This window comes from Pieris brassicae, chromosome 8, assembly GCF_905147105.1.
Source record: "Pieris brassicae chromosome 8, ilPieBrab1.1, whole genome shotgun sequence".
NCBI classification, from domain to species: domain Eukaryota; kingdom Metazoa; phylum Arthropoda; class Insecta; order Lepidoptera; family Pieridae; genus Pieris; species Pieris brassicae.
Window position 1 is genome coordinate 5,271,550 of NC_059672.1, and position 20,340 is coordinate 5,291,889.

At 36.6% G+C, this 20,340-nt stretch overlaps 1 protein-coding gene across 7 annotated transcripts in view; it reads right to left on the reverse strand.

The window, feature by feature from the left end:
• Nucleotides 1-20,340, reverse strand: part of LOC123713873 (dual 3',5'-cyclic-AMP and -GMP phosphodiesterase 11) — a 155,412-nt gene that overhangs the window by 100,154 nt on the left and 34,918 nt on the right. For 4 of the 7 annotated variants that reach the window (XM_045667781.1, XM_045667782.1, XM_045667780.1 and 1 more), the window contains exon 1: nt 1,432-1,788. The exons of 2 other annotated variants lie outside the window; for them this stretch is intronic. The gene's annotated coding sequence lies outside the window, so the exon portion shown is untranslated. Of the gene's footprint in view, nt 1-1,431; nt 1,789-2,865; nt 2,881-20,340 lie in introns of those variants that run through there. One more of the 7 variants, XM_045667785.1, reaches the window with a different exon arrangement.

The window sequence follows — 20,340 nt, forward strand, 5'->3', positions numbered from 1 at the left end:
ATTTTTAATTGATAAGTTTTGCTCATTTTATTCTTGTAAAATATATTATATATATATGGATTTGGAATATTAAAAACATGCGTTTAATTATTTGTTTCATAACACGCGCGAATTTAGTTCATAACATAAAGTTGAGTTGAAATCATCAATTTTTAGTTGATTAAAAAAATTATTATGGGTACCGTCAGTTTTACTAACTTGACATACGCTATTCTGGGAATCTAATTTTTTTTTATGTAACAGGAGGTAAAGGGCAGGACGCTCATCAGATGCTGAGTGGTACAGCCGCCGTTGGACATTCACATTGTCAGAAGGCTCGCAAGTGTATTTCCGGTATTTTTTATATAATATTTATTTATGTAGTTTATTTAAATATGTATTACAGACTACGTTAAGTAATAAATTCTTTGCAATTGCAATAGGAGATCCGTAAACTAATTGACAACATTTAGTACAGAAAAACTTAGTACTTTAGTGAAGAAAGACTCAATTCCGATTCATAATTTGATGGTCCTTCAAAACCTAAAACTGAGTGAGTTTAACTTGGATCCGCTTTAAATATGTTTTCTTACGTTGCCCTACAACTTGTCCGAGACGACATAAACAATATAACATAATACACACATATAAAACATGTTTACATTATTTGATAAACCGCAAAATACTACGCGCTCAGAAAAGTTTACATTGTTAAATATTTTTAGATCGTTGTGATATCATTAAATTTCTGAACCTACTGATTTTTATGTTCTCATTTGTCTCCCTTAAATTCCTAACAAATATACTATTGTAATTTTAGAGGTTGTCGTTTGAATTGAACAGATAAATGAAAAGAATATCTAAAAGTGTTTGCTATATAAAGTGTTATTTGTTGACTGTTGGATGTGGACGCCACCTAAAATCAATTTCGAAGTGTTTACCGAGGACCCTACATCCTTTCCAACTTAAGCTTGTTTGCTGATGATTGTTTACCAATTTATCCAACCAACTCTGGGCTTTACAAACATAGTCGTTATTTATAAGTTAGCACGGAGAAAGAATTTAGTCGATGTTGTGATAGTGTCTTCATAGTAAAGTAGGTTCTAAGACGTCATTAATTATTTGGAACGACCTGTCGCCTGTCAGTCAGTGGAATAAAAAATGAGAGCTTTCTGGCCTATTATAATATCGGACAAAATGCTTCTTACTTTCGAATATCAGAACCGGAACAACGTTTGTACTACGTAGATGCTTACGTATATACACAATAGAACAAACAGTCTTCATTTTACAGTCGCAAAAGTACGTTCAAATTGTATTCTGTGCAACTTATGGCGTATATGATTGCATTCTCGGACATACCGAACGTATGCTATTGGATAATCAACAGGTAGGTAGGTATGAAACGTTCTACATTTAAATAGTTCGAAAATCGACCGGAGTCGTACTTACAGATAAAGTGTCACGAATTCCACAGATGTTTTTAAAAAAACAAATGTTATCCGTCAACAAAAACACATGAGGTGCTGTACACTGGGGCCGTTAACCCGACTGTCGGACTGCGTTTCGAAAACTTAGCAATAAACCCAATGAATATTCAAAAATAGACCGTCGTACTGTGATACACGCGTGATATTGCATGCAGTACCGCTCGCTACACTGCACACGCGACTAGACTCTATACTAGGGTAGCAACAGGCGATAGGACGCCGAATCTCTACGAAAATTGAGTTTAAAAGTTTCCAGTGGCAACACAAAGTTAAGATCGCGAGAGGGCTCAACACGGCGAGAACGCGGCAGCCCTGCGACGCTTGGAAATCGACTGGCGCCTCAGACCGCGCCGCTCCGCACCTCGCATCGCGAACCCACACAACGACTCACAGGCAAACGCACACTTCGACATCTCCGACCGCAAGTACACTACACACACGCACAATACTGATAAACAGCATAAACACAACCGCGATGCAGTTGCATTTATAAACATACCTATCCCTCTTCTCAGACGACGCACAGTTGGACATGGTGATAGCAGCAGCTATCGAGCACGGGCTCCATTGTAATAAATTCATCGATAAGTTTTCCTTGTATGCTAATGAACGGTAAAGGTAACTCGAGTTGTGACCCTCGGACATCTTTAGACTGTATGTTTAACATTGTGAATGTAGAGTCGGGCATAAACTCTTACGTATTGCTTTCAATGTATGTTTTTAGTACATAGAGCTTACCTCAAGCCCCCTTTAAACAAAATTGGAAAGTAAATTGTAGGTAAGTGAAAACAGGAATAAACAAATACTTATTTTTTAGTGTTTTAGAATTTCGAAGTTTTTTTTTTATGAAAGATATTCATCCCAGATTAATTGTCGACTAAAATTTGTTTTATTAAAGTAACGTGTCTGTATTGAATAAACGAAAAATTTGCACATTCCACCTCCAATGAGGTCATTACTTACATTTTTTGCGAGTATAGATATTTGTCATGTTTTTGCTCGTTTCTCAAACTTCCGGTATCATCAGCCACCTGTCTTGTATACTACTACATATAAAAAAACTATGAAAGCAATTAGATTTCCTTTTTTAATATTGTTTACGATGGCAATCACTTAGCATCCATATAAATATACTTCAATGATGCATTAATCGGATACATTTTGCGAATGAATAGTTTTATAGAATCGGTATTATTATTTAATTTCTCTTACCAAGCGCTATCTGCGGAAAGAACAATCCAACCAATACTCGAACATACAATCTAATCCTTGAATCGCTAGATTAACCTGAATATTTATACCCGAAAAAAATAAATAATAAAGATGAACATAAAATATTTTCAACATAACTTACTTGAATGAAATCCATCAAATTTTCTGACTGCATGAAAATTACCTGAAATGAAAAATACTACCGAAAATTGATATGATTCAAAATAAAAAATAAATTCAAACACGATATTTTAACAATACATACATTGAACTGTTCTGCTACCGTCAATATTTACTTTTAATTAATATTTGAGATGTTATATAAATTGTCAAAATATAGTATTGTATTTGATTAACATAGCTTTAACACATTGAAAGAAAACAATTTTTTAAACGGATTAAAGCTATTTGTATTATTATAAACTTTTAATAATTTACATAATTTTAACGACGTTTCGCGTGCTTTACAGCGTGCGTGGTCACGGTGACTGAAGACAAAAGATGTTGAATGTCAAAAGTATCACAGCTATAGAGAAAGTTGTGTTATCTGTATTTATTTCCCCGGAGTTGGTATCGACTAATCTGTATAAAAAATTGTTTTCCTTGTCAAAATATACGTCGTAATAAAAAGTAATATTATAGTGTATCGTAAGCGACGAAATGAACGAATAAATTTAATTCAATTCGACTTTAGAATTATATAACCTACCCTACCACTTGTCCGAGACATAAACAAGACACATACATCTAATATATGTCATATGTATGTTATTACGTGGATTGCCTCATTCAGTTATCTATCTTATAATTTGATATTGTTAATAATAATTAGTATATTATTATTAAAATATAAAATAAATAAATCAATGGCACTACAACCTTTTTTTTTAGGTCTTAGCCTCAGATGTATCTGTTTTATGATTATTTGTTAAACGAATAGGCAAGTAGGTGACTAGCCTTCTGTACCTGACGCATGCCGTCGACTTTTCGGGTCTAAGGCAAGCCGGTTTCCTCACGATGTTTTCCTTCACCGTTCGAGCTAATGTTAAATGCGCGCATATAAAGAAAATCCATTGGTGCACAGCCGGTCATCGAACCTACGACCTCAGGGATGAGAGTCGCACGCTGAAGCCACTAGGCCAACACTGCTCTATATTGTTACTAATATTAACATATTAAATAGGTTTAGGGTTATAAATATAAAACCTTAAATGTTCTGATAAGTAGAACGCGCTGCATGGGCCTGAAAAGTATTTCAGATGCCGGAGGCATGCCTTGGATATCTGAGTGGAGCTCACAAACTGTCCTCCGGCAGCAGTCACCAATTCACTTATGATCTCGTTGCCTAACAGTTTCCTCAATTCTGCACCAGAATTCTATATAATTGTGACAGGTTTGGGAAGGCTGAGAGATGTAAGTAATTTGTTTTTAAGTAGAAATAAAATTTGTAGATAAACAATACACTAATAAAATTAAACCAATTTCAACAATATCACGTATATATAGGTCAAATATATGAAACTTACATTGAAGTCAAATGAACATATTTTAAATTAAGAATCATAAACTGTACGATCTCTCAAATACAGTATTACACCGTACTTGCTATGTGATTAATAATTGTCTATTAAAAGTGTTAATTGCTTCTTAAAAACCAGTTGTAACCTCAGTGTAGATGCCAACACTGCTCCTCAAGTAACTATGTATATATTTTTATGGGGTTAACTGGATAAGCTAAGGATTAAGATTTTTAAATAGACTTGAAATAGGTTGTACTTTCCCCAATATAGGACAATGCGCAATTGGACTTTTTTTCTCTAAAAACTGCAGCGTGGTGAAGCCAAAAGTCAGATAACAAATGGCAGTTTCTTTCAGTTGGCAATAGCTGTATCATCTATCATGCTTTAATAGGGCGACCATGGTTTAAACTATTTTATGATTCAAATAAAAATAGTAATAAACATAAAGTCTTAAGTAAGAGATAAAAACAAAAATACATTTCATAAATTTTTATATTTATAAATATTTATATGAGTAATACCAAATGAGATGACCTCATTAGTAAATTCAACAAATGATATGCTATATTTTTTTTTAAATTGAGGTTCATAACCGAATAACCTATATAATTTATAAAGAATTTGATGATTATATTAAAATTTTTCTTAAAAAGGATTTTAATTACTTAAACTCGTTCTAGGTGGGCTTGAGGTCTCCCGCCGGGAAAACTACACCGGAAATATCCTTATGATATCCTCATTATAAGCATTTACAACTGCACAAAAACAAAGCAAATGACAAACGTTTCGTTCTTTTTTTTCTTTTCTTTTCGTTTCTTTTAAATAAATTTTAAGCACATTATTTATTGTCTTTCAAAATGTCTGTTCTTAATTAAAAATTACAAGTAGCTATTCCCTGTTCCGTGAAGATATAGCTTTATAGAGCGCAAAAAAAATTTTTTTGCGACGCAAATATATGGCGACCATACTGGTACAAAATGGCGCGCCAACTGCTCCGGGATCTTATCTACATTAGTAATTCGTTTCACACCCGAGATATTAATGTGCTATGCTAAGAAAGAGCATTCTCTGTTATTTTATTTCAAGAAATACATTCGCGAAATAAGTGCATTACGTGGTCTGAAACAAAGGAATTTCAAAATATTATCTTGTTATGTTTATCATTCCACTAAACTAGTGCTTTGAGCCTTTGCATATGGCAACTTTAGCGTTATTAATAGCTGATGCCAGTGCAATAAACGCTCAGTAACAGGAAAATTAAAATGAAACGAAGAGTGCCGTAACGCTCAAAATGTTATGTAAATAGTTAAACAGTCTAATTGAATATGAAAGAGCTTTTTCAAAATCTGTATTGAAATACCTGATTTATTTAAATAAATCTGAAATAGACAGCATAAATAGCCCGTGGCGTATGAATATATAATAATATATTACATTTTACTACGCATTATTTTTATAATAATTAATCTTATTGCTTTAACAAATAATTTCTCTTATTTTAGGAGACTAAAAAGAAAATAAATAATGTATAGTTATATAAAATAATTCGTTATTTTCAGCCTTATTATTCTTTATAAGCACAGCAGCACGTGTTCGCTACAGATTATAATTTAATTAATAATAAATTATCCTTGCCTAATAAGCTTGCGCAATAATATAAGTCGCAATTGTGCTTTGTAGAAGACGTTTCCAGCATTTCTCTAAGCTTTTGTATTAAATTGTGGTATTAATTTTACCGTCACAATTAATTATTGCGGGTATAAAACAAAAGACTTGACACGGACGAAGAAACAGATATATATTTATGCTTCCTTTCAGCTCTATTGATCTTATACAAGTTAACAAATGGGTAAATTTAACTTTCTAATCTAACTTTAGTTAAGTTACATATAAATGTTTTAAGTAATAATTAGAAGCGTAAACCAAATGTAAACTATCATCGTACACTTGAAGCCAATATGGACCTTTAGTTTTTACCACACTCATAAACTGTATTACAACATTCTCGTTTCTGATAATGTCCAATGCCATAAGTGTCATTTAGATTTGTGAACCCTTAATTAAGCCTAGTTAGTTTTTGTTACCGTCTCAACCACACTACCCGTAATTTTATGTTAGTTATAAGCTCATATTTTAAACCAATAAAACCAGTTGTTATCCAGCTTCAAACAAAGAGTTATTTAAACATATCCATATACTCCACCCGCTACCGAACTTAATTCACCATTAAGATTGACCCTAAAGGATACTTTGGAGTTTTTACACGTTCTTAATTTTTGTTTGTAATGCCTGGATTTTTCGCGTTGTTTAACTTTACTGGTAGTGCATCTTGCACGATAAGAAAGCCAATGCAAAAGCTTATCAGTGTCGCCTGGGTACACGTATGAGGATTGAGAATCGGACCCTTAAGTCTGCACACTCACTTTTGTTTTTTTTTTTGTATGACGTGAAAATGCGCTTGACGCGGGGACTGTGGGGCTGGGTCTACACTCAAATCCCTCTGATATTCAATGGGGTAGCGAGAACCCACCCACTAAAAACACCTCAGTCCTTCACACGCCTTTAAGATGGGCCCTCGAGGTTCGCCAGGCATTCTACCCAAGTGACCGAGCCACTCGATGTCGAGACGGTCATCCCCAGACCTCCCTTTCAATCGCTCCTCCTTCTGCAGCATTACATGCTTACAGAAGGAGACCATTGCACTCCAGGCCTCCTCACTTCCTAGCATAGCTAATATAATACCAGGTAAAGTGAGGTCCGCCCCTATGACCGATACCAGGTCATGACGCTTCCTTGTCCAGGTGACACACTCAGCCACAGTATGCTCCGCCGTGTCATTTCGAGCGCCACAGTGGTGGCACAACGGATGCATCTCCCTTCTAGGCACCTGCACACTCACTAGGCTAACACTGCATATACCCATCCTTTTATAACAGCCAAATTGAGATCTTCTATAGTTACTTCTAATTGTAAATACCACTCAAATTTCATCAACAGAATTTATTTTATTTAGAGAAAAACGGCTTACCTGAAACTAAATTTAAATCTTTAACCACACGTTCTAATCCACAACCTAACCGGATGTGAAATTTTCCATTTGAATTGACGGATCTCATTCACGAATATATTTTCGGCGAACGCACGTGGTATTTGTGTCGATATAATATGCCAGTAGGTGAGCGACCGCTAGATGCAAACAAACAACTGATCGATATGCCTTTCAACTGTACAACATACAGTAAAACTAATATTACCATTCTTAACACACTTGTACGATTGCGCATCACGCAAAAAGTACTGGATGCATTGCACATTGTTTTACAGGTAATTGATCACAGAACACCACAGCGATCGAATTAAAAGACAATCATAAAAAAACAATATATGTACACGTGTGTACACTGCCAATGGTTAGGAGTTATACTAGTGTATTTTCTATATACAAATGCAGTGCTGTTCGTTTCTCTCGCTAAAACTCGACAATGGCTGAAATCGACCTTCTTATTATGAGAAACATATATAATAAATAATAAAAACAAAAATATAATATAATGTATTTCTTTTAAAAAAATAAAGTTCAAAGATTTATTAATGTCGTTGAGGTTTTTATTGACTGTTACTGTATGTGTGATATGTATAATTTGTAATTAGTTGTGTTTATGTCATCAAGTGGATTCGAGACTCGTTTCTATTTACACCTATTATTTTTTAATTTAAGACCTGCGGACGTGTGCCGGGTCAGCTAGCCATTGAAGCAGCACACATAAAGAACTCTGAATGAGAGCAACAATGACGTCTCATAACTGAAAAATGGCATATGTTTCGTCTGTTGCGTTGGTCATTAACTTGGCAAGTATTTACAAAACCTTCGGGATGATAAATTTCAGGATTAAAAATGCACGACCAATAATCACTGACATTTCGTATAAAATTTATTACACAAGTTAACAAAGATGATTATTGGCATTACACAGTAATTATAAATTACGATCGAAATTTCCCTGGTATATACCAGCGATCCTCTTTATAAAATTTCCACATGAGTTTAAAAGTCCTGAATCTCATGTGTACTTGAATGTCAAAGGGGCTGAAATGAGGGTTTAAAAGCGACGCAATGCTCTTATGTCAGTTGTAATTTACCGTTTTCTATACCAGACAGTTCAAACATTCTAATAGTACAATTGATGCATTACGAATACTCGATTCTATGACGTAAGTTTGTATTACTGTTCGACACTAAGTAACTGTTACTTACGTTTCCAGTTCTTTAAGATGTTAATGCGCAGGCCTGCTCATGGTCGTGAAGCTTGACTTTGAGACTGAGCTACACCCAAAGCCCTCTGCTATTCAGAGGAATAGCCAGAACCTACCAACTAAAAACACCTCATCCATCGATACGCCCTTAAGCTGGGCCCTCTGGGATCGCCAACGCATTCTACATAAGCCAGGCTAACATGCGATATAGAGCTCAAGCAATCTAAACTCTTTGGTTCACTTTTGTATTATTATTATTTAACCCACGTCATCGTATTGAACAGTATTAGGAATGTTTTGCCAATGAGCTTTTAGACCAACATTCGTCACATGAATCAATGAAAGCGAATCAATGAAAGCGAATCAATGAAAGCGAATCAATGCTACAAATGATGATGAATGAATGATGATGAACAAATGATCAGGCGACAAAAAAATGTATAGCCTTTAACGTCCGGACGCTCACGTGTTGAGTTCTTAGCGGTACCAGAACATATCTCGCACAAAAATCTTCATATACATTTCAAATATAAAAATGCAAAGCTTTAGTAACTTGTTCTAACACTAACTATAAATCTGTCAACAAAAAAAAGGGAAAATGCGAGTCGCTTTCCCCATACAGCACTCAAGGGTGTCGTTTAAATAGAGGTCATTGTCCTTTGAATTACAATGAGCAACAAGTAGACCAGAAAGTTCAAGAAACTTGATGAACTTCAGCATTACTGATGGGAATAATATTTATTACATTCATATTAGTGCTTTTCGCGATATAACATTTTTCCTATTAGTTATGTCCTTGCCTTTCTATAGCTTTTATTATGTATTAAACAAAATATTCGAATTGATTGAATTTGACGTATTTGAACTGTGTATGTTAAATCAAATTTTGAGGGTAGAAAAATTATAAAACCAGGTCGCTATTCCTTGTCTATACCTAAAGATTATGAAGACCGATTCAATTCAAAGTATACGTACATAATATAAATCAAAATCTCATCCTGAACTTATACCTTTCAAGAAGTTTCATATTTGTTCTGATTTTCAAGCGTACCCAGCTTTAGGAATATTCGAGTATATTATAACGCGTGGAAAGGGGTAATAGCGATCTCTAGGGCAGAACAAAAATGGACAAAGACGTTGCACGTGCTTAATACTATCTCCAAAACAATCGACCGTTTATATGATCAATGTTTCGTTTTATACATCATGCCTATAGCCAAATGTAATTACATATTTTAAGATATATTTTACAATTGGTACAATACTGTCAATTGTATAGTTAATATATAAATAACTCGAAAAACATTATTTTATGTTTATCGAGAATTTTTGTTATTTAAATGGTGAGATGTTTGCGTTGGTCACATGTGAATGACGTCACTGGAATTATACCGTAGGCAAATAAACAGACAGCATGGCCACTCGGTTAACGCGTGAACTTTCTTATTTTTAGTAACATATAATATTACAGTTACTATTATATAATAATAAATATAAAATATCGTTAATATATAAAGTTTTCTATTTATACAATGACATCTTTATATATAAGATAAAGGCGTCGGGACGTGACGACTCCATCGCCCACTGATGAAACAACCTGTGACAGAGGTTATTTCACCAGTGCAGTCAGTCAACCCCCTTCCTAGTGAGGTGCCATGCTGTTGCTCTCGGGCTTCAGCCAATCGGGCAGGCACGACCGGGGCAGTACCACTGTCTCACAGAAAACCGGCGTGAAGTGATGCAATAGGTTCATCTTATTGTACTCGCGTTTCGTGCGGTGAGTGAGACTCCCGGAGCCCATCAATTCCCCCCCCCCCCCAGAATATGAAGATGCAGTTTAAACAGAGATTACCACAGGGGGGTACCACACGTTGCCGCTGTGGAGAATCCCCCTCTGAGCGTCCATTATCGGAACAATCAGTATTCGGTGGTGGATGCACAGGCTGCCCTTCGTATTCTGGGGTGGGCAAAAACTGCGCAAAAAACTATAGGTTTCGATCTCAGGGCAAACGGAAGAATTTACCGAAGGCATCCCCTTCCACACTCTCAGTGGACTTTACCAATGTTAGGGGGCTCAACTCTAATCTTAACGCGGTTCACTTTCACCTCGAAACTGCGAAGCCGGCCTTATTCTTCCTTACTGAGACTCAGATATCCTCCCCGGCTTCCGACTAACAATTTCTGGAACGACTTCCTACCTCTCCTACCCGGGGTACACATTGGAACGTCAGAGAGGATATCTGTTCTCGTCGCCTCGGGTCGCTTGAAGGAAGGGACCTATCTAGCCTCTGGCTGCGCGTAGACTGCGATGACCATCCGCGATTCTACGCATGCCTGTATAGGTCCCATAGCGGAAATACCGAAACTGAGCGACTCATTGAGCACATCCAAATGACTACAGATTCCCTGCTCGAAGGGGTTCCTACCGCTGAAATCGTGATACTTGGCGATTTTAACGCTCACCATGCCGATTGGCTCGGTTCGGAAACCACCGATCACGCGGGAAGATCCTTTCACGACTTTGCTTTAGCTTACGACCTGTCACAAATGGTCCCTGCGATTACGCGAATACCAGATGTGGATGGTCATAAACCCTCTTTGTTGGACCTTCTGCTGACCTCACATCCGGAGATCTATCAAGTCTCTGTTGACCCGCCATTGGGTTCATCGGATCATTGTGTGGTCCGGAGTACTGCCTACTACGCGCCCTCCTCGGCCCCGTTTTTCGGGTTGTCGTCGTATTTGGCACTATCGGTCAGCAGATTGGGATGGGATGCGGTCTTTCTTTGCGTCCTATCCTTGGGGGCCTATGTGCTTTTCGTCGGAAGCTCCAGATTCCGTCGCTGCCTCTGTCGCCGAAGTGGTTCTACAGGGCATGGAACTTTTTATTCCATTCTCTGCGGTGCCGATCGGTGGCAAGTCACAGCCCTGGTTTAAGCGTTCTTGCAAGGCGGCATCGCGTCGAAAGCGAGAAGGCTTTAATGCATGGGCGGAAGCGGCGATATCTCGTGATGCCAATACCAGCGAACATAAAAAAGCATATAACTCAGCCTCCAGGTCCTTCAAACGGCAAATCGCTAAGGCAAAGTCAGAGCACATCGCCAGATTTGGCGAGAGATTGGCCCAACTCCCTTAGGGGACCCGAGGGTCTGGTCTGGTCTGGTCTGTCTGGTCTCTCGCCAAAGCTGTAATTCCGTAATTAAATTTCCGCCAAGGGAATTTTTGTCAGCCATCGATACCACCGCTGCACAGAGAGGATGACTCGCTCGCCCACACTGCGAAGGAGAAGGCCGACCTCTTGGGCTGTCTCTTCGCGTCCAACTCGACTTTGGATGACCGGGGGAGATCACCACCGGCGATTTCGCGGTGTGATAACTCAATGCCGGAAATCACATTCCAGCAACGTGCTGTTCGCAGAGCACTATCTTCCTTGGACATTCATAAGTCGAGCGGGCCGGATGGTATCCCTCCAATTGCTGCGTACTTGTGCTCCTGAGTTGGCTCCGGTCCTGACGCGCCTTTTCCGGTACCTGTACTCGCTCGGCACTGTCCCGAAGTGCTGGAAGACCGCTTCGATACATCCGATCCCTAAAAAAGGCGATCGCTCTGATCCGTCCAACTATCGCCCAATAGCTATAACCTCCTTGTTCTCCAAAATAATGGAATCCATTATTAATGGCCAGCTCTTGAGGTATCTAGAGGGCCACCAGCTGATTAGCGATTATCAGTACGGCTTTCGTCGTGGTCGTTCGGCTGGTGACCTTCTAGTATACCTTACTCATAGATGGGCAGAGGCAATTGAGTCCAAGGGGGAGGCACTAGCGGTTAGTTTCAACATAGCGAAAGCCTTCGATCGGGTGTGGCACAAAGCACTGCTCTCGAAGCTTCCAGCCTACGGGCTTCCTGAGAAATTATGCGACTGGATCTCCAGCTTTCTGGCCAATCGGAGCATCAAGGTCGTCGTCGACGGAGCATGTTCCGACCTTAAACCCGTGAATGCTGGGGTCCCACAAGGCTGTGTTCTGTCCCCGACCCTGTTTCTTCTGCATATCAATGACATGTTGCAACTTAGCAACATTCATTGCTATGCGGACGACAGCACTGGGGATACTCTTTACACTGACCGGACAGGTATTTCTCGGGCAGTTGTCGATGAGTACCGGAACAAACTTGTGTCTGAAGTCGAAACTCTACTACGTGGAGTCTCGGACTGGGGTAGACTAAACCTAGTCCAATTTAACCCCAAGAAGACACAAGATGCGCGTTTTCCGCGAAAAAAATACCCTTTGTCGCTACTCCTCTTTTCGAAAACACTCTTCTTGAAGCCACAGCCAGAATCGGAATACTTGGCGTTGACATATCGAACGACGTTCAGTTTCGCGGTCATTTGGAGGGAAAGGCTAAATTAGCCTCCAAAAAGCTTGGTGTGCTCAGCAAGGCGAGACGGTACTTCACTCCGGGCCACCGCTTGCAACTCTATAAAGCGCAAATACGGCCCCACATGGAATACTGTTCTCACCTCTGGGCGGGGGCTCCCCAGTACCAGCTCCTTCCACTTGACCGTATCCAACGAAGAGCGGTTCGAATCGTCGATGACCAATCCCTCTCCGAGCGGCTCGATCCTTTGGCGTTGCGTAGAGATGTGGGGTCACTCTGCATCTTCTACCGCATTTACCATGGAGAGTGATCTGAGGAGTTGTTCGGATTAATACCTGCAGCTGAGTTTCAGCATCGGACGTCGAAGCAAAATACAAAATTCCACCCGTATCACCTCGACGTCCGACGTTCCACGACTGAGCGTTTTTCAAGGCAATTTTTGCCGCGCACCACCGCTATGTGGAACCAGCTGCCCACTGAAGTATTTCCGAACCAATTCGACTTAGGGTCCTTCAAGAAAAGAGCGTACAAATTCTTAAAAGGCCGGCAAAGCACTCGCGAGCCCTCTGGCATTGAGAGTGTCCATGGGCGGCGGTATCACTTAACATCAGGTGAGCCTCCTGCCCGTTTGCCCCCTATTTTATTAAAAAAAAAAAAAAAATATATATATATATATATATATATATATATAAAGTTATACAAATCTTGGGTGAGGTAAGGAAAAGTTAGCAAGTGAACAATACTAATTGTTTGTCTTAGTGTCTCAAGTAATTAACTCAAAATTTTATTACAAGTACTTCAAAATAATAAACGTAAATGAAATTTATATAAATTATCAGGCCCTCGCGTAAAGTTTAAATTGGACTTAGTGACTGAATAATTCATAGGTAAATATTATTCCGACTAGTGAAGCTTAAAGTTAATTATTATTACTAGATTTTAACGTATTTTGGCAAATAAAAATATATAACAAACCAAAATGTATATTTCGACTTTAATATATTAAAAACATTTATACAAAACCAAGCACAGATTTAATGCATTTATTAGAATATATGACATAACATAATAAATACATTTTTAAGTTATGGATAATGTAAAAATATGTGAAAATTTTGTATGATAAAAATAATGTTGGGAAAAATATAAGCGCCAATTTTGTTCCCGGTGTTGAGTCTGGTCTGTGGAGGTCAAGTGCACAGGCACTAATTAATGATTTAAGTAGGTGCCTCATAGGAAGTGCCTATCAGGAAGCCCCAGATCTGGTGCTTTCTTCACTCAACGTATCGCAATCCAGCAAGGAAACGCTGCCACAAGCAAACTTTTTTATAGTTTTCACACCATTTATTAATTATTTTCATTATGTACATTAAAGATATTGTTAACACTTTATTACATTAAACGATCTTTAACGTATATTAAAACATATATTTTAATATTAAACATTAAAGTTCAAAATATGAAAACCCCGGTTTTATAAAGAAAAAAGGAGTAACAGTACCGTTGGATGAACTTAATGGTAGGTCGTATTGAGCTCGTGCCAACAAGGAACATACGAATTTGGTGGCAATAAAAGTTTCCGTGTGGCCAGATAGGTTTATTGCCAGATACCTAATCAAACAGATAATGCTTATGATGTAACAGTATTCCAAGTTGTGTACATCATATTTTATTGGCTTTACTAACAGAGGTGATTATGAGGCCGATCATACAAAAAATCAGAAGAAACTTTAGGGAAATTATTAACAAAGCACTTTGGAAATTGAAATACCTAGTCACTAGGGGGTCAACATTATTTAAAAATAATTGAATTGAAATTGTAACGACAGTGCGTGTTGGAGATGCTGTTTGGTATACAAAGAAAAATAAAATACAAGATTTAATATGACAAGCACTTATAGGCAAACATTATAACAACATGGATTTTCAAGATTAATGCCAAACAATTAGTGTAATAATTATTTTATATGTATTTTATCAATGTAATAGTTCCGATCGAAGCATTTCTTTTAAACGATATTCATTTTTCTTCAAAAGTTTGAATAGTAAAAGCTCTTTGCACTGTAAAAAAAAATTTCTATCGTTACAAAAGTCTAAATTAATTAATATGGTGGATAAGTATTTTTAATTTTCTTATTTTTCGCGCAATTTTCTCAAGAAACCCTTGCTGTGACCGAGGAAATATAGAGAGAGATAGAGATTCATTTTTATATATATAGATAGAGCGGAGCAACTTTGGATATCCAGACCTAGCTCGTTAACCAAAACGCTTGATCTGGATAGTTTTGGCAAAATTAACAAAATAATCTTAAATTAATGACCCTCTTCATAGTCGCTTACATTAACTTCGTTTATATGCCCTACTTTGTCGAAGGCTCGGTTTAGACCTTTACTGTCCATAATTTGAATTCCATCGCCTTAATCTACACCTTCAAATGCGTGTCTTGTTTTCTTTTCCTATTTTCAGTGTCCAAAACACTATGCTTCTGTTCCATTTTTCGTTGCCTCTTATTGTATATCCTATCTATTGCCATTTAAGTTTCCGTATCATAGCTGTAATATGTTGTATCTTAGTGTGTATCTCTACATTGTGATCTGGCAAGTTTCTAGTTTTTTATTCTTCGCTTTGGTGAGAGCTCAGCAGAGATTAAACCTGGTAGCAGGTGGTACAGTATTGATTTAACAGACATATTGTATTCTTTGTTCTTCACAATTTTAAATATTGAAATGAAACTCAGCTGCAGGTATTACACCGAACAACTCTTCTGAACACTCCCCATGGTAAATGCGGTATAAGATGCAGAGAGACCCAACATCTCTACGCAACGCCAAGGGATCAAGCCGGACGAAAAGTGATTGGTCATCGTTTGACTGTCATCCATCAAAAAGTTGTTGGATTATACTTTATAACGTTTTAATATTTTAACCAAATTTATGGAACCAAAATTCTCTTAAATTTACAATTTTGTTACAGTATCGCATACTTGTTAGATATTTACCTAAAAATGTTGGCCATTGGGCATCTTAATGGCTATGTTCCAGCATTTACAGCTAATTTATTGCAATGCAGTTGATAATTTATTGAAATTGCTTTACCATTCAGTAAAATATTACATACACTTGCTCTATAAGCCTTTGTATTTTGAGCAAACATATGTGTCATAGATGTTCTATAGGCAAATTTTCTTGGTATACGTCGATTTTTGGTTATAAAATATATTTCCTTCCCTCTGGGAGTGATACAACATTTCATAATTTTACAATCACACCAACATAGATGATGCACGATATTTAAACTCATCGTAAAACAGAGATCATTTAGAGTAAATGTGAAAAACATCGTGAAGTACATAGTTAAACAGTGTGTGATACTAATATTTAACTTAATTTGGAATATACACGACATGTACTATCATTTATTACCGCACTTTGGTATATTTGACTATTAAATTCATCATCCCCAGTAAACGGTTAAACCAACGATAAAAAATGCAGCACCAACGCCAGAAAACATAAAACAAAAAAAACGTTTTTCCTGTTAACAGAGCTACACGGATCCTCAGACATCTAGTAAACGTTATTAGTAGGTGTTTAAAAATGTTCTTTTAGTAATATAATTCTCTAGGTTTTATTGTAACGAGCTAAAATTCATAAAAAATCTCATGTTCGTTGGAGACAAATAAAATATTTAAACATGTAAATATAATACATGTTTCAATATTTTAAGAAAATTCTTATGCCTCAAAATCAAACTCAACTCTTTATACATATAGGTAAACAAGTACACTTACGAAAGTCAGAAAAGAAGTTAAATTAATTCTAAATTTACATTTACTACCAGTTCGCAAGTCAAGGGCGTAGAGCGGGCAAGAAGAAATGTCAAGAAACTCACCGCCACTCTTTTTAAACGTCAAGTTTTTAGTCAGACAAATTGTTTGAACTGGAACAAACCAATCCCAAAGATTAGGATCATTCAAATAATCGTCTTTCGCCATAAAAATCTTTATTGATTAATTAACGTTTAACGAGAGTATTGAATTTATTTAGTGATAATTCTCTAATTTCGCTTGGGAGTTTGTTGTAAAAACTAATACAATTTCCATATAAGTGGTTTACCTTCTGGAGCCTCTGTAACAAGTACCTAATTTTTGTTTTAGAAAGCAATCTCCCGAAACGGAGCCAAATAACTTACAGGTTTAAAACGAAATGGAAACGGAAATGTAATTTACATCAGTGCCAAAAGGTGTTTCATGGAATTTACGCTGTCTTTAGTTCCAGCGAACAATTAAAATGGAGGCCGCGTGGAATTGAAGCGCCTAAGCCTTTTGTAATTTAGAAAACGTTTTACGTAAAGATAAAACTATTTCGCCTTCGTTTATATAACGATTGATACGGAATATAATGTATTATGTAATACAAAACAATCAAATATATGTATGCTCAACTTACTAGCTTTAAATTAATAATTGGTACCTTGTGTGGACCATTAGTCACGTGTTATACACGGGTTTAGTCGTAAGGTCATAATTGTAAAATTCCGAATTTCTTGTTAAAAATAAAAATGCATGGACAGGTGGCAAACCTGGAATTAAATAGTTACTCCCATTGCACCCACAACGCTGGGAGGCTTAATAACCTTTATGAATGTTACGCCCTTCTAAGACGCATCGCATTGTAATTTGAAAATGTTGTCTTTGAGGCTTTATTAGGTGAAATTCCCCATTAATCTCAAATGAAAAGGCCTTTCAAGAAACAATTTACAACAGAGTTCATATTAGAATTAATGCAACAAAGCCATTAATAACTTGAATATTCCCGTTTCGGATGACGATCCCAAGCCAGACATGATTCCATTAACTTTATAACGTCTATAACAATTACTATTAACAAGTTTTTTAATGAAGCTATTTTGCTATCAAATTGAACATGGCGCTTCATATAGAGGAATTTTAACAGGACCTGGAGGGAAAGTAATAATAATTAAAGTAGAATAAAGGTAAAAGGGCGGGGCGTACAGCTTTACATCCTTACAATAACATGTTTTACTTCAACACACTCACTCCACTGGACGCAGCAAAGTTAGCCAATTGCCTGCAAATCCTTTTGTACATTACTTAAAAGATATTATTAATAATTCGGTCACGCTACAACCCAGTCCGACTTTCGTTTTATATTTCTACATATGTTTTGTTTATTATTTTTTGTTGAGCCTTGGCCTCCGAAACTGGAGAATCTTGAAGCCTGCAAATCGGCCACTTGGATGTCTTCACTTAAATTATATTTTATAAGCAATTCGGCAATGATAACTGTATTGAATTTGGATTTTTATTTATTTTTTATTGTTAGGTAATCGGCCGTGTCGTCAAACGTGTAGTCTTGTCCTACGTCAGCGACATACATCTAAACAAAAAAAATTATAGCGTACGTGAAAAGGAAGCTTCTCTGGAAATATGGCGAGATAATTTTTAAACGATTGTGAGCAATAAGATACTCTAACAAATCATAACCGCAATTTCATGTAGAGAAGAGATTCTCTTCATTCACATTTTTCCCCTCTCTTTGCCACATTATACAGATAATACAATTTAGTTATAAACAACTAAACACACTTAACATGCGAATGATATCTTTAATGTTAAACAATTTTATGATCAAACATGCCATTAACATACTAGAACTTAAGGGTCGTAGTCGGTGTAATTGGAAAAGTTTAATTAACAATCACACTTTACGATTGAATAGTTTTGTTTTAAACACAATTCTCAACCCATAAAACCTCATTTTATATATAATTTTTCTTCGGAGTATTGCGGTATTAAAATCGAATTTTATTGGTACTCGTAACGTATGCCTAGGAAATGCATTTACAGATTAAACCTGCACTAAACCTACAACAGTGCAATATAAAGGATTTTATGAATCATGAAATGAGCACAGGTTAAAGCAGTTGCTTTGTTAAAAAAACGCTTACTTAAAGTAGTTTAAAGAGTTACTTAAACGTCTTTCTTATTTATTTATTAGTCATCTTACAGATAACATACATAAACAATATAATATAAAACAGCAAATGTACGTAAAGTAAGTACATTAATATCCAAAAAAATCTTTTTAAAGGAAACTGATATTTAACATTAAACAAAAGACTTATTTCAAAGAAATACTACTTCTTGTTACTGCTTAACGAAGGCAAAGTCACTCACATCCTCTTTGGTGAGGAGGAAAATATCAATATCCTCACAATTAGTGTTAGATAAAATTTCCTTGGTCATTTTGAGTTAATATACTGATTGGATTTGTTCAGTACAAAATGTTGCTGCAAACAGTGCTTGCATGCAGTGCGTGCAGTGCTCTGAAACATTAGCAAGAACTGATGAAACTTGCTCTCCTTATTCATAAGCTGAAGATCCTTCGAAGAAATTTGTACGACAACGGTCTTTAATGAAGTACTTGGCGGACGACAGTACCCCAAGATCAAGGCAATATCTGGTAGACCGAGGCTGCGTTGGTGGGATAGAGTTGTCAAGAACCTTCAAACGTTCGAAGTTGGACGTAAAAAGCACGAGAAAGATTGATGCTGATGAATTTACGAACTTAGACGCCTCTGGTGTTTGACAGATAATAATCACATCATTGATGTCATCATAAATCGCCGTAAAATTGCTCTAAATATTACTTCATTTACATAAGTAAGCATTTCAATACAAAAAAACTCAATTAAACATGCGTGTTTTTTAGGAGGTCGCTCAAAAATTAATTTGTAAAGGGTATGGGTGTAATAAGTATACTGTTTAAAAACGTAGATTAATTAAAGTTTTTCTGGTTGGCCTATGTATGCTGTAAATAAAAGATAGAACTGTAGCTGTAGGACTAAAATCTAAAATAGTTCTCTGTATTTTTTTTATTTTAAAACAGGAGGCAAACGGGCAGAAGGCTCACTGAATATTAAGTGATACCGCCGCCCATGGACACTCAATGCCAGAAGGCTCGAGAGTGCGTTAACGGCCTTTTTAGAATTGGTACGCTCTTTCCTTGACGGACCCTAAGTCGAATTAGTTCGAAAATACTTCAGTGAGCAGCATTTTGCACGGTCTAGTGTATTTTTTTTAAAACTTCGTTACATTAAAAACTAATCCATACATTATTAGGGATGCTATAAGCGGCCCTATCGATAACAAGCGATCTCTTCCAGGCAACAAAATTTACTAAAAACTTGTATGTAAAAACTATTTAGTCTCAATTAAAATTGTTCTCAGATCCGATTTTAGACGCTAACTTTCTAGTAAACATTACGGTCCGGTCCCGATCTACTGTTCTCATATTACTGTGCCCGTTGGTTTATAGACTTCTCTAGAGTGTTATTTATTGCATCACCGTTTTAAGGAAACCGTAAAACTTATGATTTACTTTATATACTAACCTCAGTTTATTAATAGCGTCGTTAGAATCTTTTACATGTAATCCTATACATTCTTCACTTCGTAAACTTTTTCAGAAAATAATACACT